At 34.1% G+C, this 14,076-nt stretch overlaps 1 protein-coding gene across 1 annotated transcript in view; it reads right to left on the bottom strand.

Moving 5' to 3' along the window:
• The window catches only part of LOC139499614 (leucine-rich repeat-containing protein 15-like), a 62,608-nt gene extending 50,716 nt beyond the window's left edge, over positions 1-11,892 (bottom strand). Inside the window, exon 1 of the mRNA XM_071288361.1 lies at positions 11,717-11,892. The gene's annotated coding sequence lies outside the window, so the exon portion shown is untranslated. The remainder of the gene's footprint in view (positions 1-11,716) is intronic.
• Positions 11,893-14,076: the final 2,184 nt, after the last annotated feature.

Genomic DNA, 14,076 nt, shown 5'->3' with positions numbered 1-14,076 from the left:
TTCGAAAAATTCAAAGTTTTGTAAACAGAAAATTTATCAAAATGACCATATAATTGATATTCATGTCAACAACGAAGTGCTGACTACTGGGCTGGTGATACCCTCGGGGACGAAACGTCCACCAGCAGTGGCTTCGACCCAGTGGTGTAAATAGTTATCAAAAGTACCAGGATTATAATTTTATACGCCAGACGCGCGTTTCGTCTACATAAGACTCATCAGTGACGCTCAGATCAAAATAGTTAAAAAGCCGAATAAATACAAAGTTGAAGAGCATTGAGGATCCAAAATTCAAAAAAGTTGTGCCAAATACGGCTAAGGTTATCTACTCCTGGGGTAAGAAAATCCTAAGTTTTTCGAATAATTCAAAGTTTTGTAAACAGAAAATTTATAAAAATGACCATATAATTGATATTCATGTCAACACAGAAGTGCTGACTACTGGGCTGGTGATACCCTCGGGGACGAAACGTCCACCAGCAGTGGCATCGACCCAGTGGTGTAAATAGTTATCAAAAGTACCAGGATTATAATTTTATACGCCAGACGCGCGTTTCGTCTACATAAGACTCATCAGTGACGCTCAGATCAAAATAGTTAAAAAGCCGAATAAATACAAAGTTGAAGAGCATTGAGGATCCAAAATTCAAAAAAGTTGTGCCAAATACGGCTAAGGTTATCTACTCCTGGGGTAAGAAAATCCTTAGTTTTTCGAAAAATTCAAAGTTTTGTAAACAGAAAATTTATAAAAATGACCATATAATTGATATTCATGTCAACACCGAAGTGCTGACTACTGGGCTGGTGATACCCTCGGGGACGAAACGTCCACCAGCAGTGGCATCGACCCAGTGGTGTAAATAGTTATCAAAAGTACCAGGATTATAATTTTATACGCCAGACGCGCGTTTCGTCTACATAAGACTCATCAGTGACGCTCAGATCAAAATAGTTAAAAAGCCGAATAAATACAAAGTTGAAGAGCATTGAGGATCCAAAATTCAAAAAAGTTGTGCCAAATACGGCTAAGGTTATCTACTCCTGGGGTAAGAAAATCCTTAGTTTTTCGAAAAATTCAAAGTTTTGTAAACAGAAAATTTATCAAAATGACCATATAATTGATATTCATGTCAACACCGAAGTGCTGACTACTGGGCTGGTGATACCCTCGGGGACGAAACGTCCACCAGCAGTGGCTTCGACCCAGTGGTGTAAATAGTTATCAAAAGTACCAGGATTATAATTTTATACGCCAGACGCGCGTTTCGTCTACATAAGACTCATCAGTGACGCTCAGATCAAAATAGTTAAAAAGCCGAATAAATACAAAGTTGAAGAGCATTGAGGATCCAAAATTCAAAAAAGTTGTGCCAAATACGGCTAAGGTTATCTACTCCTGGGGTAAGAAAATCCTAAGTTTTTCGAATAATTCAAAGTTTTGTAAACAGAAAATTTATAAAAATGACCATATAATTGATATTCATGTCAACACAGAAGTGCTGACTACTGGGCTGGTGATACCCTCGGGGACGAAACGTCCACTAGCAGTGGCATCGACCCAGTGGTGTAAATAGTTATCAAAAGTATCAGGATTATAATTTTATACGCCAGACGCGCGTTTCGTCTACATAAGACTCATCAGTGACGCTCAGATCAAAATAGTTAAAAAGCCGAATAAATACAAAGTTGAAGAGCATTGAGGATCCAAAATTCAAAAAAGTTGTGCCAAATACGGCTAAGGTTATCTACTCCTGGGGTAAGAAAATCCTTAGTTTTTCGAAAAATTCAAAGTTTTGTAAACAGAAAATTTATAAAAATGACCATATAATTGATATTCATGTCAACACCGAAGTGCTGACTACTGGGCTGGTGATACCCTCGGGGACGAAACGTCCACCAGCAGTGGCATCGACCCAGTGGTGTAAATAGTTATCAAAAGTACCAGGATTATAATTTTATACGCCAGACGCGCGTTTCGTCTACATAAGACTCATCAGTGACGCTCAGATCAAAATAGTTAAAAAGCCGAATAAATACAAAGTTGAAGAGCATTGAGGATCCAAAATTCAAAAAAGTTGTGCCAAATACGGCTAAGGTTATCTACTCCTGGGGTAAGAAAATCCTTAGTTTTTCGAAAAATTCAAAGTTTTGTAAACAGAAAATTTATAAAAATGACCATATAATTGATATTCATGTCAACACCGAAGTGCTGACTACTGGGCTGGTGATACCCTCGGGGACGAAACGTCCACCAGCAGTGGCATCGACCCAGTGGTGTAAATAGTTATCAAAAGTACCAGGATTATAATTTTATACGCCAGACGCGCGTTTCGTCTACATAAGACTCATCAGTGACGCTCAGATCAAAATAGTTAAAAAGCCGAATAAATACAAAGTTGAAGAGCATTGAGGATCCAAAATTCAAAAAAGTTGTGCCAAATACGGCTAAGGTTATCTACTCCTGGGGTAAGAAAATCCTTAGTTTTTCGAAAAATTCAAAGTTTTGTAAACAGAAAATTTATCAAAATGACCATATAATTGATATTCATGTCAACAACGAAGTGCTGACTACTGGGCTGGTGATACCCTCGGGGACGAAACGTCCACCAGCAGTGGCTTCGACCCAGTGGTGTAAATAGTTATCAAAAGTACCAGGATTATAATTTTATACGCCAGACGCGCGTTTCGTCTACATAAGACTCATCAGTGACGCTCAGATCAAAATAGTTAAAAAGCCGAATAAATACAAAGTTGAAGAGCATTGAGGATCCAAAATTCAAAAAAGTTGTGCCAAATACGGCTAAGGTTATCTACTCCTGGGGTAAGAAAATCCTAAGTTTTTCGAATAATTCAAAGTTTTGTAAACAGAAAATTTATAAAAATGACCATATAATTGATATTCATGTCAACACAGAAGTGCTGACTACTGGGCTGGTGATACCCTCGGGGACGATACGTCCACTAGCAGTGGCATCGACCCAGTGGTGTAAATAGTTATCAAAAGTATCAGGATTATAATTTTATACGCCAGACGCGCGTTTCGTCTACATAAGACTCATCAGTGACGCTCAGATCAAAATAGTTAAAAAGCCGAATAAATACAAAGTTGAAGAGCATTGAGGATCCAAAATTCAAAAAAGTTGTGCCAAATACGGCTAAGGTTATCTACTCCTGGGGTAAGAAAATCCTTAGTTTTTCGAAAAATTCAAAGTTTTGTAAACAGAAAATTTATAAAAATGACCATATAATTGATATTCATGTCAACACCGAAGTGCTGACTACTGGGCTGGTGATACCCTTGGGGACGAAACGTCCACCAGCAGTGGCATCGACCCAGTGGTGTAAATAGTTATCAAAAGTACCAGGATTATAATTTTATACGCCAGACGCGCGTTTCGTCTACATGAGACTCATCAGTGACGCTCAGATCAAAATAGTTAAAAAGCCGAATAAATACAAAGTTAAGGTTATCTACTCCTGGGGTAAGAAAATCTACTCCTAGGGTGAAACAGTACAACACAAAAACGAACTATAGAAATCAGTTGAAAAAGGCTAAACTCATCAGATGGATACAAAAACACAGAGTGGACATGGGTGGGTGCTTGCATATGTTTTACCTTTTACAAATTGTCACTTGGATGGAGAGAGGTCTTATTGGCACTCATACCACATCTTCCCAAATCTATACAACCGCCGTCATGATGAAACAGTAGGACATAGAGGATTGGTTATATTCTTATGAAACAGTAGTGCATATGTACTTTCCATTCTAAGATAAAACTTTTTTCAAAGCTTCATAGTTAAAGTGTTATAGTTTTAGCCGTAAAGGGAGTTGCTATGGGAAATTGCTTGTCGATATTTACAGAAATGCAACCTATATGCTGAAACGCAGGTCCGTAACTTAGAACATAAGGACAATAAATTATACAAAAAATAAAAAAGTCATTCAGATAAACTGGTTTTTTGGTTAAAAGATACTTCTAGATTTTTTTTTGCCTCGGGCAATAAATGCAAGAAATAAACTGAATCCAATAACATGACCAATTAAAAGTTGATACAGTTATTATGCTATTATTTTTATTTTCCTTTTGATTATAAGCACCAACAGTTTCGATGAATTTGTACCTTTCTGATATTGAAATTTCCGATGATGGTAAATCAAGATATCATTTTGGACACACGGAATTAGAGAGGCAAAAGATAGCAAAAGGGCATTTAAACTCATAAGTCAAACATAAATAAAGGCAACAGTAGCAAAGGGGCATTCAAACTCATAAGTCGAACAGAAATAAAGTCAAAAGATAGCAAAGGGGCATTCAAACTCATAAGTCGAACATAAATAAAGGCAAAAGATAGTAAAGGGGCATTCAAACTCATAAGTCGAACATAAATAAAGGCAAAAGATAGCAAAGGGGCATTCAAACTCATAAGTCGAACATAAATAAAGGCAAAAGATAGCAAAGGGGCATTCAAACTCATAAGTCGAACAGAAATAAAGTCAAAAGATAGCAAAGGGGCATTCAAACTCATAAGTCGAACATAAATAAAGGCAAAAGATAGTAAAGGGGCATTCAAACTCATAAGTCGAACATAAATAAAGGCAAAAGATAGCAAAGGGTCATTTAAACTCATAAGTCGAACATAAATGAAGGAACCAGTTGTTTACCGCTGTTCGAAATTCACAAATCAATAGAGAAAAAAACAAATCCGGGTTACAAACTAAAACTGAGGGAAACGTATCAAATATAAGTGAACTATACGACACAACAGAAACACAACACCAAAATGTAACACACACAGAAACGAACTATAATGTAACAATGGCCATTTTCCTGACTTGGTACAGGGCATTTTATGAAAAAATGGTGGGTATTAAACTATCAAACACTATAGGAACAAAAAACAAAAAAAGAAAAAGACGTAAAGCCAAGACTGAGCAATACGAACCTCACAAAATACCGGATGCAATCTTAGATGCTCCGGAAGGGTGATTTGTTCTGTTATGTCGCTCATTCAAGTGTTATGAAGTCATTGTTTCATTGCAAAGTTTAAAAAATGAAAGTAAAGGAAATTAATCGTTTTTGAATAAAAGATATAAGAAAAACGAAGTCGTGTACGTACTGTAAATGACGATGTATACTTTTGTTCAATCACTTTTACATTGTGGCGTCAGATATGTTGTTTTATGACGTCAAAAGTGTACGGAAACCTGTGCGAAAACCAGTAATGGTGGACAAATAGCGATAAAGTGTATTGTTTTCATTGACACATGTATATAGCAGTTCTGCCTACTTTTCATAACGCTAATGCGTGAAATTTGGCCAATATTGAAAAGATCCACAAAAAAACCCCAATAGATCGAGAGATAATGCCGCAAAAAAGCATGAACATGCGTGAGTCTCATGCATTTTTGGCAGCCCTGGTATAGCTGGATAGTATTATTTTCAAAACTAATTCATTTGCCAGTCATGTAAAATGTAATTTTCGTAATCTGAATAGTTACTCAACTATAAAAATAGCCATTTCCGTTTACAAGTGTATGTGCAATGTACTTAATGGGTTTTATTTTTGTACTATCAATTCCAAGTTTATTTTCCACAGCAGTCACTGAGAAGAAGAGAAAGTTTTTCACTTCGCATCTTATCACCATTAATCCTAGTATTAACCTCATTTCTAACTCTTTAAATATTTAATTTTCTTTGAGTCAGTGGGCGTGACGCCTTTCCGTACACACTTCTCTGTTTAAATTGCGATCGTTTTTAATATAATACGACGTTTATCGTAATCTAACGATATAGTTTTTCTCGTATTTTGATTTTCACGAAAGTTACTTACGGAAGGGAGACAACTCGAAACGATAATACGGAAGACTCCATTTCGGCTGAAGGGGTGTTAAAGTTACGTTTTTACGATGTGGACTACATGTATTTTAATTAAAAAGTTGCATCTGATTTAAAATTATGCAACAACAATAACCCTCAATAGCAGACAGAAATAAAAAGGATCCTATGAGTTTCAAAGTAATCAATGGAGTGGGGAATCCAGAGCAACCATTCAATCTGATACCCCTTGAAGTCAAGAAAACTATACGCATGCGCATAATTACATAAACAAACCCTTGACTTGTGATTTGGAACAAAAACGTTTATTAAATGATAATTAAACGAGCTAGATAGTTCTCCATTTCTTTAAGAACGTACAATATCAAATATAAGTTTCATAAAAGAGGGACGAAAGATACCAAAGGGACAGTCAAACTCATAAATCTAAAACAAACTGACAACGCCATGGCTAAAAATGAAAAAAAACAAACAGAAAAACAATAGTACACATGACACAACATAGAAAACTAAAGAATAAACAACACAAACCCCACCAAAAACTAGGGGTGATCTCAGGTGCTCAGGAAGGGTAAGCAGATCCTGCTCCACATGCGTCACCCTGTGTTGCTTAGGTGATTACAAATCCGGTAAATTGTCTAATTCGGTAGGTCAAATTCCTGAAAGGGAATGGGGGGTGTAGTTGCGACGTAAGGAACATATCCGATATCATTTGTGAAACGGTTATTCCATAACGGTCAACCAACTCGTGATGGCGTCCGTAAAATTTACAAAGGGATGATTTCAACTTCACCATTTGGAACTCTTGGTTTAATAGATTCCTTGTGAGCAGTAACCCTCTATCAAGAAAATCATGATAAGAAATGCAAGCACGGGAATATCGTATCAATTGGGAGATATATACCCCGTACGCAGGTGCTGCTGGAATGTTGCTACTTAGAAATGGAAAGTTCACAATTGGAAAGCTGAAATCATCTCTTTTGTCGTAAAGTTTTGTCTTCAACCGACCCTCATTGTCAATTTCTAGATGTAAGTCAAGATATGAAGCCGACTTAACTGTATCTGTAGTATTATTTATCTCCAATTCGATAGGATAGATTCGTTCCACATAGTCACCAAATTTTGAATTGTTTGAATTGGCATAACGGTGACATATAGAAAAACTCCATTTCAGTTCTTATATGACAGAAATAGATTTATTGGAATTCAGAGAACTCTCGCATTTTATCAAAACTGGGGAATTCCCTCCGACGTGTTTCTAAATTTATAAAAACACTAAATATAAATACTGCTTAATTCTGATTTTCCGTGTTGTTAAAAACACGCATAAAGGTCAAGGGAATTATCAAACATGAAGATTATGAGAAGAACATTACAGGAAAGCTGTTTAAGTTGAATCCTTTTGTTATGTTTTTACCTTTTAAAGCAAGGCAATCATTAGAATCTGAGATGTTCCTTAATGTTTAGAATAAAACGGTTGACGTGAGGGCATGGCCCTGAGTCAATGATATAAGTCTACAGATTGATTGAAAGCAATCGTATCCCAAAAACAAATAAAAAAGATGCCGAAAGGAGTAGATCCAGTAAGACCCATTTTTGGTCCCAAAATAAAGCAGTTTTTCAAAATTGTTAAATTGTAAACTTTTAGTTATTTATTGGACGGTAGAATGCTTCTGCCACATAAATATGGGTTGTTTTTGACAATACAATGCACATGTATCGGGTACTAGCACCATTAAATCATGCTAAATTACTGAAATCTTCACAATTCTAGCAAATTTAGTTAAATTTTAGACGGTTTTCGTGTAAAACGAAAGTGGCCGCATTCGTGTTCATCCTTAATATTGAAATGTAAGTTGTATTTGATGATAATACATAACATATATAAAGATTGAGGATGAACATGGATGCGGCCACATTCATTTGTGACAACAAAAAACATCTGAAAAGTGACATTGTTCGGCATATTTGGTAGATTTTTCATATTTGAGCTTAAATTGGATCGTTTTTAATAACTAAATCAGTTAAAATCTTTCACATACACTAAATGAATCAAATCAAATAGACACTTAAGTGTTTAAAAAGTGGTCAAAATCTTTCGTCAGATGAACCTGAAATTTGAGGCCAAAATCGGCTCTTACCGGACCTACTCCTTTGATAAACTGGAAAATCTACGTAAAATTATGTTTTATGTTAATTATGTAAAGAGTAAATTTGGATTTTAGCATGAAATTATTAAGAATGATTTCAGGCCAGAAAATAGATCGAACGTGTTATCATCTGTGTCATGTCACAGGGAAAGACGATGAGTGCTATAAAAGATAAGTTAAGATAGGTAAATGTATAAAAAGTAAAAACACAAAAATACTGAACTCCGAGGAAAATTCAAAAAGGAAAATCAAAAATCAAAAGGCAAAATCAAGAGTCCAAACACATCAAACGAATGGATAACAACTGTCATATTCCTGATTTGGTACAGGCATTTTCTAATGTAGAAAATGGTGGATTGAACCTGGTTTTATAGCTAGCTAAACCTCTCACTTGTATGACAGTCGCATCAAATTCCATTACATTGTCAACGATGCATGAACAAAACAAACATACTCAAAGAGTAAAAATGTCAAAAATAGGGATACAACAGTCAATAGTGTGTTATCATCTTAATATCACTATATAAACAACAAATGTAACAAAGAAGCACAAAAAGGCATACATCAAATTTAACATTCTCATTTTGCTTTTCTTATACGGCTGAATATATAAGGTAACATATGAGTTACTTATATCTTAAATAGTTGACAATACGATCACAACTGGAAAAACTGATCACACAACCGAACACTTGAAGAGAGGCTTTGTGAATGAAATAACACGTTGGAAGGGATGGTATATGTTTAATATCACGCTAGTGTGTGCGTGGTCCGAGGATGTAACACATGGTTACTGTCGTTTCAGTAGTTTAACAAGTCAAATATTTTTACAAATTTCTTTTTCTGAGAAGGAGCGGTTCGTACTAATATAAAACTACGTATGACTAAAGATGAGAAAATAAAAAAAATATGTAACAGATTACGAATAAAAATGTATGTACATATTGCAAAAACAGTCTATGTAACACATTGCAAATAAATGCTTGAACAAGCACTATTGAATTCAACGTTTATAATAAATTACTAATTATTTTATTAAATAAATTGCCAAATCATCAAATTAGATAAATTGTTTAATATCATTTTGTTCATACTTTCTCAATTTTAATTATTACAATTATTTGAAATCAGAAACAGAAAATGAAAACTCTAGCATACTAGGGGAAGAGAGATTTGCCATCAATTTACAAAATGATTCAATAATATCAATACAAACTTTGATAACATATAATATATTTTGAAAAGAATAAATAAACTTAGTATCGAATTATTTTTATAGATTATCGTTGATCATCTCAACGAGATTTGTTTTCTCGCTTGAGTCGGTACGGCGAACGCGAGATAAGCCGTTGATATGACCAATGTTAATCTGTTATCGCTATTTAACCTATGACGACGTTGTCAATTTCATGTCAATTTCATTGGAATCGCCACATGCCTCCTTAGTTTATAGCGATAATTTTCCATCTCAAGCAAGTAACAGGATATAAAAAAATATCACAAAAAAATATCAAAAGAAAAATGCACAAAAGAACGATAATATATTTTACATCAACCACAAAGTGACATCTATAGTTGTCATGTCTAGGACTCATGTAATTTGGACCGAGTCTGGATTCATTAGTGATGTCTGCATACATTGTGATTCGTTATTGTATTCATTCTTGTAAAACTATTCCGATATCGTGTGAATTTTATCAAATATCTTTTATTTTTATCATATATTTAGTAGTAAATACGTATATATACAGTTCGTTTTAGAGAGGCAAAAGATAGCAAAAGGGCGTTCAATCTCATAAGTCGAACTTAAATTAAAGCAAAAGATAGCAAAGGGGCATTCAAACTCATAAGTCGAACATAAATAAAGGCAAAAGATAGCAAAGGGGCATTCAATCTCATAAGTCGAACATAAATAAAGGCAAAAGATAGCAAAGGGGCATTCAAACTCATAAGTCGAACATAAATAAAGGCAAAAGATAGCAAAGGGGCATTCAATCTCATAAGTCGAACATCAATAAAGGCAAAAGATAGCAAAGGGGCATTCAAACTCATAAGTCGAACATAAATAAAGGCAAAAGATAGTAAAGGGGCATTCAAACTCATAAGTCGAACATAAATAAAGGCAAAAGATAGCAAAGGGGCATTCAAACTCATAAATCGAACTTAATAAAGGCAAAATATAGCAAAGGGGCATTCAAACTCATAAGTCGAACATAAATAAAGGCAAAAGATAGCAAAGGGGCATTCAAACTCATAAGTCGAACATAAATAAAGGCAAAAGATAGTAAAGGGGCATTCAAACTCATAAATCGAACTTAATAAAGGCAAAAGATAGCAAAGGGGCATTCAAACTCATAAGTCGAACACAAATAAAGGCAAAAGATAGCAAAGGGGCATTCAAACTCATAAGTCGAACATAAATAAAGGCAAAAGATAGCAAAAGGGCATTCAATCTCATAAGTCGAACATAAATAAAGGCACCAGTAGTTTACCGCTTTTCGAAATTCACAAATCAATAGAGAAAAAACAAATCCGGGTTACAAACTAAAACATAGGGAAACGTTTCAAATATAAGAGAACTATACGACACAACAGAAACACAACACCAAAATGTAATACACACAGAAACGAACTATAATGTAACAATGGCCATTTTCCTGACTTGGTACAGGACATTTTATGAAAAAATGGTGGGTCATAAACTATCAAACATTATAGGAACAAAAAACAAAAAAAAACAAAAAGACGTAAAGCCAAACAAGAGTATACAAATCACAACATTGAAAATTAAAGACTGAACAACACGAACCTCACAAAATACCGGATGCAATCTTAGATGCTCCGGAAGGGTGTTTTGTTCTGTTATGTCACTCATTCAAGTGTTATGAAGTCATTGTTTCATTGCAAAGTTTTAAAAATGAAAGTAAAGGAAATTAATCGTTTTTGAATAAAAAATATAAGAAAAACGCAGTCGTGTACGTACTGTAAATGACGATTTATACTTTTGTTCAGGATCTTGTGAGGAAAATTTTAAGTTAGTACGCATTCTACTGGTTAATTCCTCACAAAAATTGATAACGAAAGTATTTGCAAAGGTGCTGTTTCAAATGTAGATCGTAAAAGGGACGTCAATAAATGAGTTATCGACTATCATCAACGGATCAAAAACTGACACACGAACTTAGTTAAGAAAGATATTTGGTTCAACTGTTCAAATGAAAAGGTAAATAATACCGTATAGCGAGTTATTTTAGCGGGTGTAAAATTTCGCGATTTTCATTGAATAAGGTATACGAAATAATTTGGCTGTTATTGTTTTGGCGAATTCAAAACTTGTATCAATACTTTTGCATGGCACTTTTAAAATTAAAATGGTGTAATTTATTTTAGCCATTTTGTTCTATCCGCGAAAATAAGTGAAAATTTACATCCCGCGAAAATAGCCAGCTATACTGTATGAAGAATGACTTGGGGAGAAAATGCAAAACTTACAATACAATCTAAAAACAAAGAATAAAGATACCGAAATTTAATAAACTGAAAGTTCTACGTAGAATTATGTTTTATGTTAATTATGAGTAAATTTGGATTTCAGCATGAAAAAATAAGAATGATATCAGGCCAGAAAACAGTTTGAACGCGTTATCATCTGTGTCATGTCGCAGGGAATGACGATGAGTGCTATAAAAGATAAGTTAAGATAGGTAAATGTAGAAAGTTACTTACATTTTAAATAGTTGACAATACGACCACAACTGGAAAACTGATAACACAACCGAACACTTGAAGAGAGACTTTGCGAATGAAATAACACGTTGGAAGGGATGGTATATGTTTAATATCACGCTAGAGTGTGCGTGGTCCGAGGATGTAACACATGCTTACTGCAGTTTCAGTGGTTTAACAAGACATATATTTTTATTTATTTTTTCTGAGAAGGAGCGGTTCGTACTAATATATAACTACGTATGTCTAAGATAAAAAATAGAAAAATTGTGTGACATATTGAAAATACAAATTTATGTACATATTGCAAATAATTGCTTGAACAAGCACTATTGACTTTAACGTTTTTACATGTACATGTTATAATAAATTATAAATTATTTGATTTAATAAATTGTCAAATCTTCAAATTAGACAAATTGTTTAATATCATATTGTTCACGCTTTCTCTATTTTTAAAAATTTACAATTATTTGAAATCAGAAACAGAAAATGAAAACTCTAGCATTACTAGGGGAAGAAAGATTTGCCATCAATTTAGAAAACTGATTCAATAATATCAATACAAACTTTGATATCATATAATATATATTTTGAAAAGAAAAAATAAACTTAGTATCGAATTATTTTTATAGATTATCGTTGATCATCTCAAAAAGATTTATTTTCTCGCTTGAGCCGGTCCGACGAACGCGAGAAAAACAATTGATCAAGTTGGGATGACCAATTCTTATGACGACGTTGTCAATTTCATGTAAATTTCATTAGCCACATGCCTCCTTAGTTTCTAGCGATACGTTTCCATCTCAAGCGAGTAGCATGATATAAAAAATTATCACACAAAAAAAAAAAAAAAAAGTAAAAATGCACAAAATAGTGAAAATGTATTTTACATCAACCACAAATTGACATCTATAGTTGTCAGGTCGTAGACTCGTGTAACTTAGATCGAGGTTGGATTCATTAGTGATGTCTGCATACATATTGCAAGTCGTTATTGTATTCATTCTTATAAAATTATTCAAATATCGTGTAAAAGTTTATCAAATATCTTTTATTTTTCTATATTTGATATATCATTTGATTTAATAAGATTGGGAATGTAAATGAATAATATGTCAAAGATACGACAACCCGACTAAAGAGCAGGAAATAGCTAAATGAAATTAACGGTATCAATTTTTTGGCACCAGATGCGCATTTCGACAATACATGTCTCTTCAGTGATGCTCGTGGCCAAAATATTTGAAATCCAAAGCTTGAATAAAAGATGAAGAGCTATAATCCAAAAGGTCCAAAAAGTATAGCAAAATCCGTGAAAGGAATCAGAGCTTTGCATGAGGGAGATACATTCCTTAATTTATGATAATTTCTTTAATAATTTGATACAGCAAACTTTATTAATATAAAAAAAATCCGTATTTTCATGCCAGTACCGAAGTACTGGCTACTGGGCTTGTGATACCCTGGGGGACTAATAGTCCACCAACAGAGGCATCGACCCAGTGGTAGTTATAAGATAAACGGTACTAATGTTTTTGCACCAGATGCGCATTTCGACAATACATGTCTCTTCAGTGATGCTAAAAGCAACCAACAGGTCCTTATCACTCCTAGAAAATCCCGAGCTGCAGCTGGCTCCTAAACAAAATGTGTACTAGTTTAGAGAAAATGGACGTCATACTAAACTTAAAAACTTATTAATGAACTAAAATTGAAAAGAAAAAAAACATACAAAGATCAGATACAATAAGTAAAACACACTTAATTCTCAAAAATCCGTTACCTTGGCGATATACGGAATCTACATACAACCAAAAATGTTATCAGGTAAAAATCAAGGGCAGTTATAGCATGTATAGTATCTAAGCAGGTTCATTTGACTAAGTTCTTTTGTTAGTTGTTACTAAAAAATTATCTAAAAGAGTTTGAATACAAATTCGCATTCTGACTTTTAAATGTGCATTTAATTAGGTGTTTAATGTTTTTCTTAATAAGATTATCAGGTAAAGTGGTATGAATGGCAGAAAAATCAATCATTTGCACAGCTTTGGAAGCCAGGTCTTAGTTTGAACTTTCATTGTAGTTGGTTTCTCTTGTACAGAGATTGCTAAAAGTCCCACGTTTGTTACATATGTAATTTTTCAAAGATGAAGTCAATTGGAATATTGTTGAGTTTGTGATTTCCTTTTTCAGAACCCGAATGTAAAAGGAGTAGGTCCGGTAAGGGCCGGTTTTGGTCTGAAATTTCAAGTTCATCTGACGAAAGATTTTGAACACTTTTTAAACCGTTAAATATAAATAAAATTGAGAATGGAAATGGAAATGGGGAATGTGTCAAAGATACAACAACCCGACCA

Source organism: Mytilus edulis, chromosome 12 (assembly GCF_963676685.1).
Source record: "Mytilus edulis chromosome 12, xbMytEdul2.2, whole genome shotgun sequence".
In the NCBI taxonomy this organism is placed as follows: domain Eukaryota; kingdom Metazoa; phylum Mollusca; class Bivalvia; order Mytilida; family Mytilidae; genus Mytilus; species Mytilus edulis.
Note: the sequence above shows the minus strand (reverse complement) of the source record. Positions and strands in the feature narration are given on the sequence as shown.